Genomic DNA, 15,128 nt, shown 5'->3' on the forward strand with positions numbered 1-15,128 from the left:
TACTCTAATAGCCTTTAAAGATATGTACTATAATGTGACCAGCCGAGTAAGATACCAAGGTTTATTTTCGAGCATGTTTCCGGTACTTCAAGGAACTAGACAAGGGGGGAAAAGTTCACCTCTGTTTTATCTTGTTTTTATCAACGGTCTAATAAAGGATCTTGAATGCAGTGGACAGGGAATGTGTATTTACAACATGAACTTGTGTTCTCCTGCAGTGGCCGATGACATGTTGCTGGTGTCTTTCTCTAAATATGGCATGGACAGTATGCTGGACATTTGTTATAATTATGCACGGAAGTGGCGATACAGATATAATGCAAATAAATGCGGCATCATGGTGTTTAACAACAATACGAATTGTGTTGATTCGGTTCAGTCGTTCACCCTTGGTCGTGAAACTATTCAGGAGGTTGAATGTTATACACATCTTTGGCTTATAACGGACACGTTCCTTTCTACCTCTAAACCAATATGTAAAGCATGTACGAAACTTCGTGGAACATTCTTAAATATTTCGAGTAGTGGAATCCATCCTGTAGCATTAAATCCTATTACGTCCAGAACTATATACAGATCTATTGTTATTCCGAACTCACTGTACGGGTGTGAATTGTGGAACATGTACTCAAAAACGGATATGCTTAAACTTGAACGGGCGCATAGATTTTGTCTGAAATTTATGCAGCAGTTAAGGCAGAACATAAGTACAGACTTCTCGTTGAGTGTTATAAACCTCAGCTCCATAGAAACAATGATTGATTTCAAGAAACTCCAGTTCTTCGGGCAATTGTGTCGCCTTCCGTGTCAGTATCTAGCTAAACACATATTTCTCCACCGGTTAACTAGATTTTTAACTTTTGATAATCAAACTTGTGGTTTTTTGCCTGATATTTACAGAGTACTTCAAAAATACGACTTGTTAGGCTACTTGAAAGTCTACGTACGCACCGGGGTTTTCCCGTCAAACTTGTCGTGGAAAGTCATCTTACAAAAGACAGTAGTGAAGCCAGATCACCTCAAACGGATAGTAAGGCTCTGTGAAAATAGACCGATTTTAAATACCGTTCTCAATGTAGAAAAATCAAGTCAATTATGGTTGTTAGCAAGGAGAAACCCAAAACTGTTAAACATATGTTCATTTCTTGTAAATTTGATAGGTTCGATGTTGTCTTCACACTTTGTGCAAAGATGTAAAAAGTGTGAATTGCTGTGTGAAGACATTAACGTACATCTGATTTGCTTCTGTCTGAAAAATGCCTCTATACGGATGCAACTGTGGGATTCTACAATAGACTTATGCGACATGAGGGCATTTACACAGCTTTTCCCACTGTGCCCGAGAGAGCAGTGCTGGTACCTCCTTAATCTCGCAATAGAAAGCAATGAATACTGTCTTAAGTACTACAGCATTACTAAATACTTGAAACGTATGATACTGCATGAATAAGATTACGGTAATCATTTATAAATTGTATATGCAATTCAAATTTGTTATGCTCGTACGTCAGTTTTAATAAAAATAATGTTTGTTTTCATGCAAGGCTTACGGTCACTGCCGGGGGCACGGCTGTATTGTGTTTCACAAGTACATCTTTTTACAAACTGATTATGTATAATTTCTTAATTGATGATCCTGTTGACCTGTGCTAGTTAACTCTTACTGATGCCTTAAAGTGTATGTAATTAGAACTTATGTGACATTGTGTAAACATATAAATATGTGTGGTATGTGTATATGTTTATATAGGATTTTCCATTGACATGTATATATTATGATACTCAATGCTGTATATATGTTCAGCTCTTCAGTATTGGAGGAAATAAAAGAATCTATCTATCTACCTTTGCGCAGATGTCATTAAATTATTACCCGGGGATTATTCGAAAACGCGGATCGGCGTGAGAGACATTAAAATTAGTACATTTTGAGAGATAGGGACTTTCATTGAGGTATAATAATGAAATATATCAGAAGTCTAAAGTTAATTTGGATGAACATAGAACGCATGCAAACAAACTAATTATTGATAAATATCCATATTTATTCATTTAAAAATGTAATGGACGGCATAGTATACTTATAATTACATAACTGGCAGGTTTATTCCACGGGGTCATGCAAAAGTGTTCTCTTTCTTATAAATCATTTTTCAGGGTTTATCTCACTTATTAGGTACAATGGGCTCATTAAAAAGAAAAAGAGATATTACGGGGCAACACAAAATAAAGATATGTTCCTCAAGTACTAAGAAAGTAAACAGGTTCTGTTTAAAAGCCATTTTGGCTTATATATGAAACAAAATCATCTCTGGTTACATTTTTCTTGTTTATTTCTCATCAATACTAATCGGTGCCCTTGATGTTATCACTTTGTTTGGCATTTTGAAGTGAAGGCTGTATTCGGTTTTATATGTATTCACTTTGTTATTCCTATATCAATTTATACTTTTAAATTTATTTATAGCAATCCTTAACGTTATGACAATGTATACATTTTTTGAACATTCTGTAAATGAAACCTGCACTAAAATATACAAGAGAGAATATTGGGTTCATATTGGACATTGCTTTATCGGCATCCGAGTCATTTTCATAAGTAAATTGCGTTGGAGTGTTTCGTCAATAAGAAGGTAAGACAATTCATATAACCTGCTTCATATTACCCATCCTGAGAGACTAGATTTGATCAGTACATTCCTGAGGTAAAAAAAATGTGGAATAGCTTTCACACCGCCTAGCTTTGGTTTCTTGCTTTAAGAATAGAATAGAACATAAAATAATTTTCTTCTGCAGCTATATTTTCTTTTTGATTTCCAACGTGATTCTAATATACTAATAGTAAATGTTCTACAGTACGTTAGGAACCATTGCCTTTTATTTTCCAAAACCTATAAATGTATGAAAGTATATGTAATTTTCTACCAGTCCAGTTCTGGATACAATTCATACATCATCAAAATACTTTTTGTTTAACCTTTACCCTGCTAAATTTCTAAAATGGACTGGTCTATCATTCAATTTGGGCAGTACCATTTATTATTTGAAGGGGTGTTCACTGAAAATTTACAGACTGAATGGCGAACATTGCAGACCATGGTCAGCCTGCACGGATCTTGGTCTGCACTTGTTGCAAAGGCAAAATCACTTGCCGGTTAAGTGCTAAGTGATGCAATACAAAAAGATAAATATCTATATATAATCATTGCGCGTAGCAAAATTAAGTTTCATATTCACTTTTTGTGGAAACGAGCATATATGAATGAATAAATCTTGTAGAATGGGAAGAAATGCAAATATTAAACTAAAGTCTGTGTAATATTAGAACGTTATTAATATACATTGTATAAATCTATTTTTTATGAAAGCAGTAATGAGCAAACCATCTCGACAGAAAATATATACAAAAACGACACCAGATCAAAGGTATAACCAAAACGAAATATTAAGAATTACGATGTACAAAGACCTTGGTGTTATTATTTTTAGCTCGACTATTCATAGAATAGTAGAGCTATTGGACTCGCCCATGCGTCGGCGTCCGCATCCGCGTCCGCGTCCCGATTTTGGTTAAGGTTTTGTATGTAAGCTGGTATCTCAGTAACCACTTGTGGGAATGGATTGAAACTTCACACACTTATTCACGTGACAAACTGACTTACAATGCACAGGTTCCATAACTCTATTTTGCTTTTTTACAAAATTATGCCCCTTTTTCGACTTAGAAATTTTTGGTTAAGGTTTTGTATGTAAGCTGGTAACTCAGTAACCACTTGTGGGAATGGATTGAAACTTCACACACTTATTCACTGTGACGAACTGACCTACATTGCACAGGTTCCATAACTCTATTTTGCCTTTTTACAAAATTATGCCCCTTTTTCGACTTAGAAATTTTTGGTTAAGGTTTTGTATGTAAGCTGGTATCTCAGTACTTACTAATGGGAATGGATTGAACCTTCACATACTTGTTCACTGTCATGATCTAACATGCACTGTGAAGGTCCCATAACTCTACTTGGCATTTTTACAAAATTATGCCCCTTTGACTTAGCAGTTTTTGGTTAAGTTTTTGTATGTAAGCTGGTATCTCAGCATCCACAAATTGGAAAGGATTGAAACTTCACACACTTGTTCACTGTCATGATATGACATGCAGTACAGAGGTTCAATACCTCTACTTTGCATTTTACAAAATTATGCCCCTTTTTCAACTTTTGTATTCATTCAATTGACAAGGCTGTTGAATAGTCGAGCGTTGCTGTCCTCCGACAGCTCTTGTTTGTTTTGTTTATTTACTGATCTATTATGAGTTCTTCTAGCTAATTGCTGAACTCTCATAGAAATATTTTATAGCCAGTTTGTCAGATGTACACATTTTACGAAAGCCTTAAATCTATACATCCTGGCCTCGTCGCTCAAACAAAATGATAGGAAGTCACGAAACTTTTCAGTTATTTGTAAGTCAGGAGAAAATGTGCTCAGTGTTTGAAAGTTTTTTTATACTCATGCTTTTGGACACTGTAGCCCATAACCAGGATTTCTTCGCTTCATTTGATGACCAAAACAACAAAATATGTTTACTCAAGTCATTCGTTACCTGCTTACCATTCGTGCAACGCGTTTCATTTTTTTTCTAGAAAATAATTGGCACATTAAAATGAATGTGGCTGTGCACGCAGCCTGCAGATATCTATAACTACGGCTGAAATACAACAGGGTACAGGGTTCAAAAACCGAATTTACTAACATAAACTGATTAAGACTTCCATCACAAAGTATACGGTTTTTTCCAGTCAAACTCTATTGATTTTTATTGCTATTTTGTAGCTAATTTGACATTCCTTTTCCAAATACTTAGATTAGGAAATGTCCCTGTGTAATTAAAGTTTAAAATGAAACTTGTTAGATTGTATTTGCCTAAAATCATGTAGGTATCTTGATTGCCTTGGTACGAGGGTCCTGCAAAAAGTTCTGTCACTAATGGGCTTCCCTAGTTTTATCCTAGTTTTTTTTAAAACGTGCAAATTGCTTTTCAAATGACCGAGTTATTTCAAACTGAAAGACATGCAGTCATATACACTGGCCAATTTACTTGTCATTAGGCTTGATATAGATTCAAAGCAGATATCTGATGAATTGTGTGGTATATATGGACCTCAAGCCATTTCAGTGCGCGCAGTTTTTAGGTTGGTCAAAGCTTTTAAAACTGGAAAATTATCTGTCGAAGATGATACCTGTTCTGGTCGGCGTAAAACCTCTGTTATAACAAGGCAAACATCGCTGCTGTAAAAGCTGTGGTCGAACAGGATGTGCGATTGTCGCCAGTTGTACTGGCATATCAAAAGGCAGTGAGCAAACAATACTGAAAAAGCGTTTGGACCTGAGAGAGGATTGCGCTAGGTGGGTACATCGTTTGCTCACTGAGGAGGAAAAGAAACAACACCTTAAATGTGCCCGGAAACGTTTGAAAACATATAAAGGCTGTGATAGTCGGGTTATTTCTAATTTGCTAACAGGTGACAAAATCTGGGCACATGTTTGAGCCACAGAAAAAGGCTAATAATAAGCAATGGAAGCGAAATAAAAAAAAACGCCCCTGTATTGCCAAGAGAACCGTAGGTTAAAAAAAGATGTCGTACGCAATTTTCTTCAATTCTAGTGGGCCAGTCGTTCAAGTGCCTTGTCCATCTGGTCATACAGTCCATGTACGATTCTACAAGAACTCTGTACTGAAGAAAGTGAAAAAGTTTTACAATAAGAAACGTCCGAGCAAAGGACGGTCAGGAGTCCATCTTATACACGAAAACGCTTCCTCTCACAAATACGATGTTTTGGAACCTGAAAAGGTGGAAGTTGTAAACCACCCGCCTTATTCACCTGACCGGTCTGTTCGGATCAAATAATCTGTAATAATGTTAATTTCTTTCTTCATACTGACACTGATATTTTCTTAGACAACCATTTTCTCTCTAGGCTCACCTCAAAAGACTTATAAAAGTGCGATTCTGAGGTGAAATAACCCCATGAAGAGCGATTAGTACCACCTGTCAATAGCCACCCTAAACTGACCAGCAACAAGATTAATTGAACTGTTTCAAATTGCCGGTAACAGATGTTTGATTATTCTCTGAATTGAAAGAAAGTAAAGCCTTTATAATATTGCAAATTCCTGCAAAATGTTTAAGCATTTAAAGTTGCTGAATAGCTGATGCTGACCTTTTTGTAACATTCAAAACCTTCAAAATGCTTTTTATTTGTTTACATTATTGTAGGCAATATGATAGGAGTTTATGTTTTTATCATAATATCATTAAATCGCTAGTTTGACTTTACAAAATCGTTATAAATGAAAAGTAATTTTTCAAAAGAAGAAAACTGATGCATACATCAAGGTTGCCATTAACAAAGTATGCCTTTAACAGTTTGTAAACATATAGTTTATAGTTGCACAAAATACTACTTACAATTTAATAATTTAATTTACAAAAGCACAAATTTATCTTTATACTATCAATTTCTTTTCCTAATTAGTAACAGTGGCACAATCTATGTAGCAAGACGTTCTGTGCAATTTAAAAAACTCAAATAGATATTATGGCATAACTATGATGAAAAGACAAGTAATATGAATTTTTACAAGAAACAGTGTAGGTCATAATTATGGTGGCATTTAATGGTAGAGGAAGTCCCTTGCACACTAACTATGTGCATTTCTGTCACGGACAGACTTCATAGCATAATCATCAACATTTTATAAGCCGCCTGGGCAGTTTACCTGCATGATAAGTATACTGGCCACCAGCTGTTGTTTTCACTGTGTGATTTTATCATTAACTTTCTTCTATTAAATATGTTTTCACAATTATTTCTAGCCGACAGATTTTCCTATAATTGTGTGTATTTATCTACCATAAGTTAAGATAGAAAAGAAAAATACAAGTATGTTTTTTCGGCGTAGCTGAATAACATGGATTTTGACCTATATTCTATTGTAAGCGGGGCACGGAACAAGTGCGCACTGAAAAGATAAACCATTTATTACTAAGTCTTAAATAACATTGAATATTAGAAGGCATATATTAAAAAGAGGATATTTAGTCATTTTAACCCAAAACTAAAATGATTTATTCTAACTTTTTTAAAGCCTTTGGTAATTTATCATCTCAAGAGAAATCGAAAGTACACTTCTTTCCCCGTTGCGTACCTCGCTTTCATGATGGTTGTAACTGTAGTCTGGGTCGAGATATTGTGCTAGTGGGTACTTTTGGTGGATTTGGACCCAACACGAAATTACTTCAGAATCAGCACAGGACGTTGAATCATTTTGACCTTCTATTACTTATAGGATACATATTGATCCTTTAAGTTTGCTGCTTAGCTGAAAATTTGCAAATGAGTCATGTGTTCATAGATGCATATCTAAATCTTTTTTGATTGTACATCCTGTTTAATTATGATTTTTCCATGCTCCAAAACATTATTACCTCTACGCCGTTTGTCTTTTTTAAAGACATTTCTTGTTTTTCAATAATAAAAGTTCATTAGGAGCAACAAAATTGTTATTGGTACTGTAACTCTTTCTAAAGCATGACTTTTTAACATAACAATAAACTTTTAATATTTTCTTGTTTAAAATTATTCAACTCTATCATGCTTAAGATTACTCATATCTATTTTATTTACATTTTAAAGATTAATCAATTATGAAAGGTTTTAAATGTGACCTAAAGTTGATTTACCCCTCTTCTTGTTTTAAATAATTACAACCTCTAACATGCCTAAAATAACCCATATCTACTTTGTTTACATTTTTAATTTAAGATTATCAAAATAAAGTTGATAAACACCTTTCCTATTCATCTAGTAATAAAAAGTACTCATTGGCAAGCAATACATTATAAAGACTGTGAAGGTTTCTTTGATCCATGGCACTGGAGTCAACCAAGGATTATGTTACATCATGAACAAATTTGCAATGATTTTCCATTTCATGGTGATCATTAGCTAGGCAGAATCCTGCCAATTTCAGATCGCATGTGTCCAGAATATGAGATATAATTTTTTCAAGAAAGTGCTATTAAAGAGGATTTTATAGTAGAGATATTTGTTTTGAAGGACTCTAACGACTGATGCCAGTCTACCGATGTTGGACAGCCACATTGTAATACAGTATTGTAGACGGTAGACATATACACAAAGTAAAACAAATCGACAAATTAACGATGCACTCGCCAAAAAAAGACAGTTATTGCCTGTATTATATTTTGATTATGATAACATAATAGTAACTCTATATGGATACATATAGCAGAGCCTCTCTGATTTTATTAGCCTTTCGCAGAACAGGAAGGCATTAAATTTTCCCACATTGAACGTACCCACGCATTGAATGTACTCTGTAAAAGCTAGGTTAAACCTAATCCTAACATGTATACGTACATCCAATAGGTGCGGATTAATGTTTGCGCCTTAGAATTTTTCTATTGGATATTGTAAAGTTCTTCTTTTCAGTCAAAAAGGGCTGTGAAATTGTTCTTTCAGGACCATTCAATGAATCCGTCCATTCAAAAGTTACTAGTGTTATTCTATTCTATGATCATGATTAAACTTTTCACCAATCTTGTTTTGTAAATCAAACGCTTATCATTTATAAATCACCTTCGTTATCTTCCTAGTCAAATGTAAAGGAATCGCATCAACCCCTGATCTTGCTTTATGTACTGATGACATACATGGACACGTCAAGCGGGAAGTCAATGAACAACCAGGAGGTAGCGACCATCGCCCAGTCCAACTTACTATGGACCGTATAGCCTCTACTTCACCTAACATCCCCAGATGGAACTACTAGAAGGCCAGGTGGACCTTTTATCAAAGTCTGAGTGATGAGCTCTGTAAAGACATCAGAGTGGAAGGCAGAGACATCAACCGGGTTGTCAAAGACTTCAACGCCAGTATACTTAAGGCTGCTTACAGCGCCATTCCAAGGGGAGCAAGAAAGGACTATAAGCCATACTGGAGTGATGAGTTGGAGAATCTACAGGCAAAGTTATCAGAAGCCAGGGAGGAAGCAGAAAACAATCCCTCACAAGAAAATAACCTCTCTCTACAGCAAGCCAAGGCCAAATTCCTCAGGCACAAACGGAAAGCACAGAGGAAGAGCTGGAGAAACAAAACAGCCTCGCTAAACCTAGGGCGAGATGGCCAAAAGCTGTGGAGATTGACGAGACAGCTGAACGATGAAGAAACAGGAAGAGGCTCAGTAACTTCGGAAGAGAATGGTGAACTGTTGACGGGTAAACAAGCGGCAAACACTTTTGCCTCTAACTACAAAGATGTTTCCAACATCCCCATCAACAGGGAACGGCAAAGGGAAGCCCGAAGAGAAAAAAGGGAAAGGCAGACAAGCCAAATGACACCAGAATGCATGAAGCAGGGTCTTAAACTGCATGAGCTACAGACAACTCTTAGGCAGTTGAAGACAAAGAAGTCTCCTGGACCAGATGGAGTCACAAATGAAATGCTGACCCATCTAGGCACTGAAGCAATTTGCAAACTCCTGGAAATTTACAACTACAGCTGGACACAAAGACTGCTTCCACAGATATGGAAAGAGGCAGTCATGATCCCCATCCACAAGAAAGGGAAGGATCCAAAGAAGGCTGCAATCAGCCTAACCAGCTCTGTTGGAAAGACCATGGAGAGGATTGTGAATGCACGCCTGAAGTGGTACATGGAGACTAACAACCTATTTGCAACGCAGCAAGCTGGCTTCAGACAATTCCGCTCTACTGAGGACCAGACCACTTATCTATCGCAAGAGATAGAGGACGCCTTCCAAGAGCAGAAAGTCGTGCTTACGGCATGGATTGATCTGCAGAGGGCGTTTGACAAAGTCTGGACTGATGGACTCCTCGTCAAGCTGATGAGGACTGGAGTAGGAGGTCACATGCTGAGGTGGATTAAGTCATACCTCCACAGCAGGAGAGCAAGAGTCAGTTTAGAACATGCCAGCAGTAGGAAGTTCCTGTTGCGTCATGGTGTCCCACAAGGCGGAGTCTTATCCCCTACACTCTTCTTGCTTTTCATCAATGATCTGGTGTCTGAACTACCGAAAGGAGTTAAGGCTGCTCTCTACGCTGACGATCTGGTGTTATGGTGTAAGGAAGAACATGCCACTACAGCCACATACAGGATGCAAGAAGCCATCAACAAGCTTTCAGCTTGGGCTAAAGATTGGTGTGTATCGATCAATACAGAGAAATCGTCCACCACACTATTCTCCCTGTCGTCAAAGCAGAGGGCGCGTAAAATCAAGATGGGAAATACTTCGCTGATTGAAGCAGACGAGGCAAAATACCTTGGAGTGACCTTTGACAAACGGCTAACCTGGAAGCCCCACATTAGTCAAGTAGAAGGGAAAGCCCGTAGGAAGCTTGCCATGATGCGCAAACTTGCTGGAACAACGTGGGGAGCAAATGAGCAAATACTCAAGACAGTATATCAGGGAACAGTGAGACCCCATTTAGAGTATAGCTCAACTGCCTGGTCCACTACTGCCAAAACTAACCAACAGGCTTTAGACAAGATTCAGAACTAAGCATTGTGGATCATGACAGGTGCTACAAAGTCTACACCAATCTCCTTCATGGAGAAGCTAACAGGCACACAGCCGTTACAAGACAGAAGACATGCAAAGGTTCTGCTTCAAGCAGAGAAGTTCAGGTCTTTTCAAGACCATCCCATGAAAGCCAAGCTAGATGGCTACACAAAGAATCGGCTCAAACGTAGCAGCTTCGTACATGAGGCAAAGAAACTCAACCGAGAGTTCAAAACTGAGCTGAGCATACCAACGACTCCCCTAGGTAGTGAAGACATCATAAACCCACTAGCGAATGATCTGTCCTCAGTGACTGTGAGACTTGCTGTTCCTCGTCTTGACCGCGGGAAGCAAGAGGATGAAGGTATTTGGAAGAGTCTCACACTTGCTATGATCGATGAAGACTATCCTCCGGAATTGTGGACTCATGTCCATACAGACGGATCAGCCACATGCGCCGTCAAAGATGGAGGAGCAAGCAGGAGTTTTCATTCAATACCCATCTGGCAAGACAGAAACACTACATGCAGCCATAGGAAAACACTGCAGCAATTACAAGGAAGAGACTGAAGCACTCACGAAGGCCGTCTCAATGGTTGAAGACTCGGCAGAAGAAAGCTCCTCAGTCGTCTTTCTCACAGATGCACTGTCTGTCATGGAAGCTCTGATCAACAATAAAGCTCCGAAGCTAGCCAGGAGAATGCAGAGCCTGAGTATAACCTGCAAAGTAGCACTTCAGTGGATTCAATCCCATTGTAGACTTGCAGGCAATGAAGAGGCAGACAAACAGGCTAAGCTAGGAGCTCAGTCAGAACAACCAACAGAACCTGTGAGTTACAAGGAGAAAGTCACCATCATCAAGGCACTAACGAGACCAAGGATGGAGGAAGATGCTTTTCATCTCCTTGATCTGTCTAAACAAGTGATGATGGTCAGGCTCCACTCAGGGCACAACAAGCTCAATGCTCACATGTACAAGAAATACAGACTGACATCATCGCCAACTTGTCCATGTGGTGAAGAAGATCCGACTGCGGAGCATATACTTCAGAAATGTAAAAGGCATGACCAGGAGCGAGCTGCGACTTGGCCGATAGATACCTCAATCCACCAGAAACTGTATGGAGTCATTGAGGATCTTCGGCAAACCACAAGTTTCATAGAGGTTACTGGTCTGACAGTGTAGACGCGAACGACAAGAAGAAGACTTTAAATATTTCATCTTGTAAAAATCAGTCGGTTAGTAGAATTAGTACAAACTCTGGAAGTAATGAGCCTAACAAACGCAAGCGGAGCAATACAGGCCATCCATAAACTGGCTCTGTAATGGATAAATATGAGCCGCTCCATGAGAAAACCAACATAGTGCGTTTGCGACCAGCATTGATTCAGACCAGCCTGCGCATCCGCGCAGTCCGGTCAGGATCCATGATGTTTGCTTAGAGAAACTGTTAGCGAACAGCATGGAGACTGCGCGGATGCGCAGGCTGGTCTGGATCCATGCTGGTCGCAAATGCACTATGTTGGTTTTCTCATGGTGCGGCTCATATAGCTTAAAATATTCATGAAAACATAATCGAACTATTTAAAGAGATAGAGCGGGGGTGGGGGATACGTTCAACAAACTATGAAAGACACCGTAAATTTTAAACGAAATGAATAAAAAATATTATGAACGGGTAGTAATCAAATATATCAGAAGTCTAAAGATAATTTGGAAGAGCATAGAATGCATGCAAACAAACTAATTATTGACACATGTTCACATGAAGGTATATATATATAATTGCATCAATGACAGGTTTAATTCATCGTGGTCAAGCAAAAGTGCTCTCTTTTCTATAAAAACGGTCAGTTTTTAGGGTTATCATAACTTATTAGGTACAATAGGCTCATTAAACAGAAGCAACAATATTATGAGGCAACACATAAAAACGACTTGTTATCTAACGATTTGTTTCCACCAAGACATATTTTTATAAATCAATCAAACAAGAATACCATCGAAAAACAATTGTAAGAATCTAATAAAAGTTATATAAATAACGTATGTAGGCTATAAACAACCAATACAAACATGAAAAAAATCGCTTGTACTTTTTATAGAATTAATTTGTGCAATAGGAAATTAAAACGGTATGTTAAAGATGAAAAGGAAAGAAAAACTAAACAAAAATAGTGATTTCTGTTAGTTTGAAATCACAACAGGAAAAATGAAAAAGATGCTCAGTCCGAAGCTTTAGCCACTGCCGGCTTCGAAGCTAGATATTCTATGCCAGTATGTGTACATAGATGAGACTTCAGCAACAAATAAACATGTAAATGGAAATATTCTCTTTGATTCCATGTGTGTGTAGAGGCAAGTTAATTCTTATATGTTGGTGACTTCTGATACAGTAGTAATATAGAATACATGCTTAGAATTAAAAGCATTTGCCCTTACCTTGCAGCCTTCACATGTAGCTACTCCGTAATGTAATCCGGTAGCCTTATCCCTACAAATACGACATATTCCGAACGGAAAGGGCACGGCACCAAGAGGCATGTTCAAATGTAAATCGCCACACTTTTCAGAAAAGTAAAACGCCTGCGACCTCCTTTACCATTGATTCATGAGAAAAATAGTGTCATTGCTGTCTCCCAGTATGATGTATTGATCGGCAGGTAACCGATATTTAACTTGATTCTTACATGGAAGCTAGTGCCTGTCATATTGGTAACTACAAATTATGTTCATATTCTAACTTTCAAGTGTGCAAACTGAGTGTTGCAACTCTGAGTTTGCACATATGCAAATGCCAGTTTCTTTCTCCTGTGTACACTTAATAAATCTTCTATCACAACATCTAGATTTTTGCAAGCATCTTTAAATTTCTTATTTTTTTTTGCATGCATTTTGAAAGATCTGTTGTTAATAACAGTAACATTGAATTAATTATGCAGTCATGTAATATCATTCATATTATTTTTAATACCTGTTTCTGTTTTGAAAAAGTCGTAGAATACGAATTACTTAACATATTAAATTTATTTACGTAACTCGCTCTAAGATGGTACTATTTTAATAATATTTTATGCATTACGTTCCTTTTACGATAACAAAATATGTAAATTCAAACAGGTTCAACTATCTTTTTTGAATCACATCAAATACTTCACCAAGTTGTGACTTTCTGTTATGAGAAAACGAAGAAAATTTATAATGAGAACTAAATCCTTAGGCCCCACCTTCATCAAAGCATGAACTTCCCTTATTTTTCTGCCAACGAATCGGACTCTTTCATTCTTCCGTTATAGTCCGACGGCTATATGGTGGAGCGTGAAGAAACCATGGTGGCAGTGGGACATGGTATCTTCGCTCTCCGTCATAATGCTGTAGTACTTCACTATCGTAACTTCGTGCCTTTACATCATGCACTCGCCCTCCACCATGGTCCTATTGTAGTCTGACATTCTGCCTTCGTTCTTTGTTATTTTACGGTCGCCCTTCTCTCAGATATGCGCACCATATGACGTGAATCGAAGGAAAACATTGACTAGTCAGGACAGGACACGGGTGACTTGAAAGTGTTCCAAATTCAAATATCGTGCTATTCTGACAAAGTTGAAATCTTTTGACCCGGGTTCAAGACATAACTTGGCTGTATACATGTACGATAAATGATCGCAACTAGACAAAGAAATCGTTAACCTAAGGTTTCATATCAATGGTTTCATCTAAAAAGTTGCTTTAAATAAACGCATGTATGTCATTTTTATACATTTTATATGGAAAATAGAGGGGAAATATATTATAAATCATGGCGCGAGTCAATCGAAATTAAAGGTAAAATTTATTTTCAAAAATAGCATTTATTGAATCATATATCGAAAAAGGATACACATCTTGCACCTAAGGGTTCTCGTTTTAAGTATTTTTAATCCCCCACAAGTGGTGGTGGTGGTGGTGGGGGGGGGGGGGGGGGGGGGGGGTATAGGAATGGTCTCCGTCCGTCCTTTCGTCCTTCCGTAACATTTTGTGTCTGCTCTGTATCTCTTAATTCCCTTAAAGGATTATCATGAAACTTGGGTCAAATGATCACCTCATCAAGACAATGTGCAGAACCCATGAGTCAGCCATGTCGGTTCAAGGTCAAGGTCATAACTCAAGGTCAAAGGTTTAAGCCTTCCATTTTGTGTCCGCTCTGTATCTCCTAAACCCCTTGAAGGATAATCATGAAACTTGAACCAAATAATAACCTCATCAAGACGATGTGCAGAACCCATGAGTCAGCCATGTCGGTTCAAGGTCAAGATCACAACTCAAGGTCAATGGTTTGAGCCTCCCATTTAGTGTCCGCTCTGTATCTCCTAAACCCTTAAAAGGATAATCATGAAACTTGAACCAAATGATCACCACATCAAGACGATGTGCAGAACCCATAAGTCAGTCATGTCGGCCCAAGGTCAAGGTCACAACTCAAGGTCAAAGGTTTGAGGCTACCATTTCGTGTCCGCTCTGTATCTCTTAAACCTCTTGAAGGAT

Source organism: Mercenaria mercenaria, chromosome 8 (genome assembly GCF_021730395.1).
Source record: "Mercenaria mercenaria strain notata chromosome 8, MADL_Memer_1, whole genome shotgun sequence".
Taxonomy (NCBI): domain Eukaryota; kingdom Metazoa; phylum Mollusca; class Bivalvia; order Venerida; family Veneridae; genus Mercenaria; species Mercenaria mercenaria.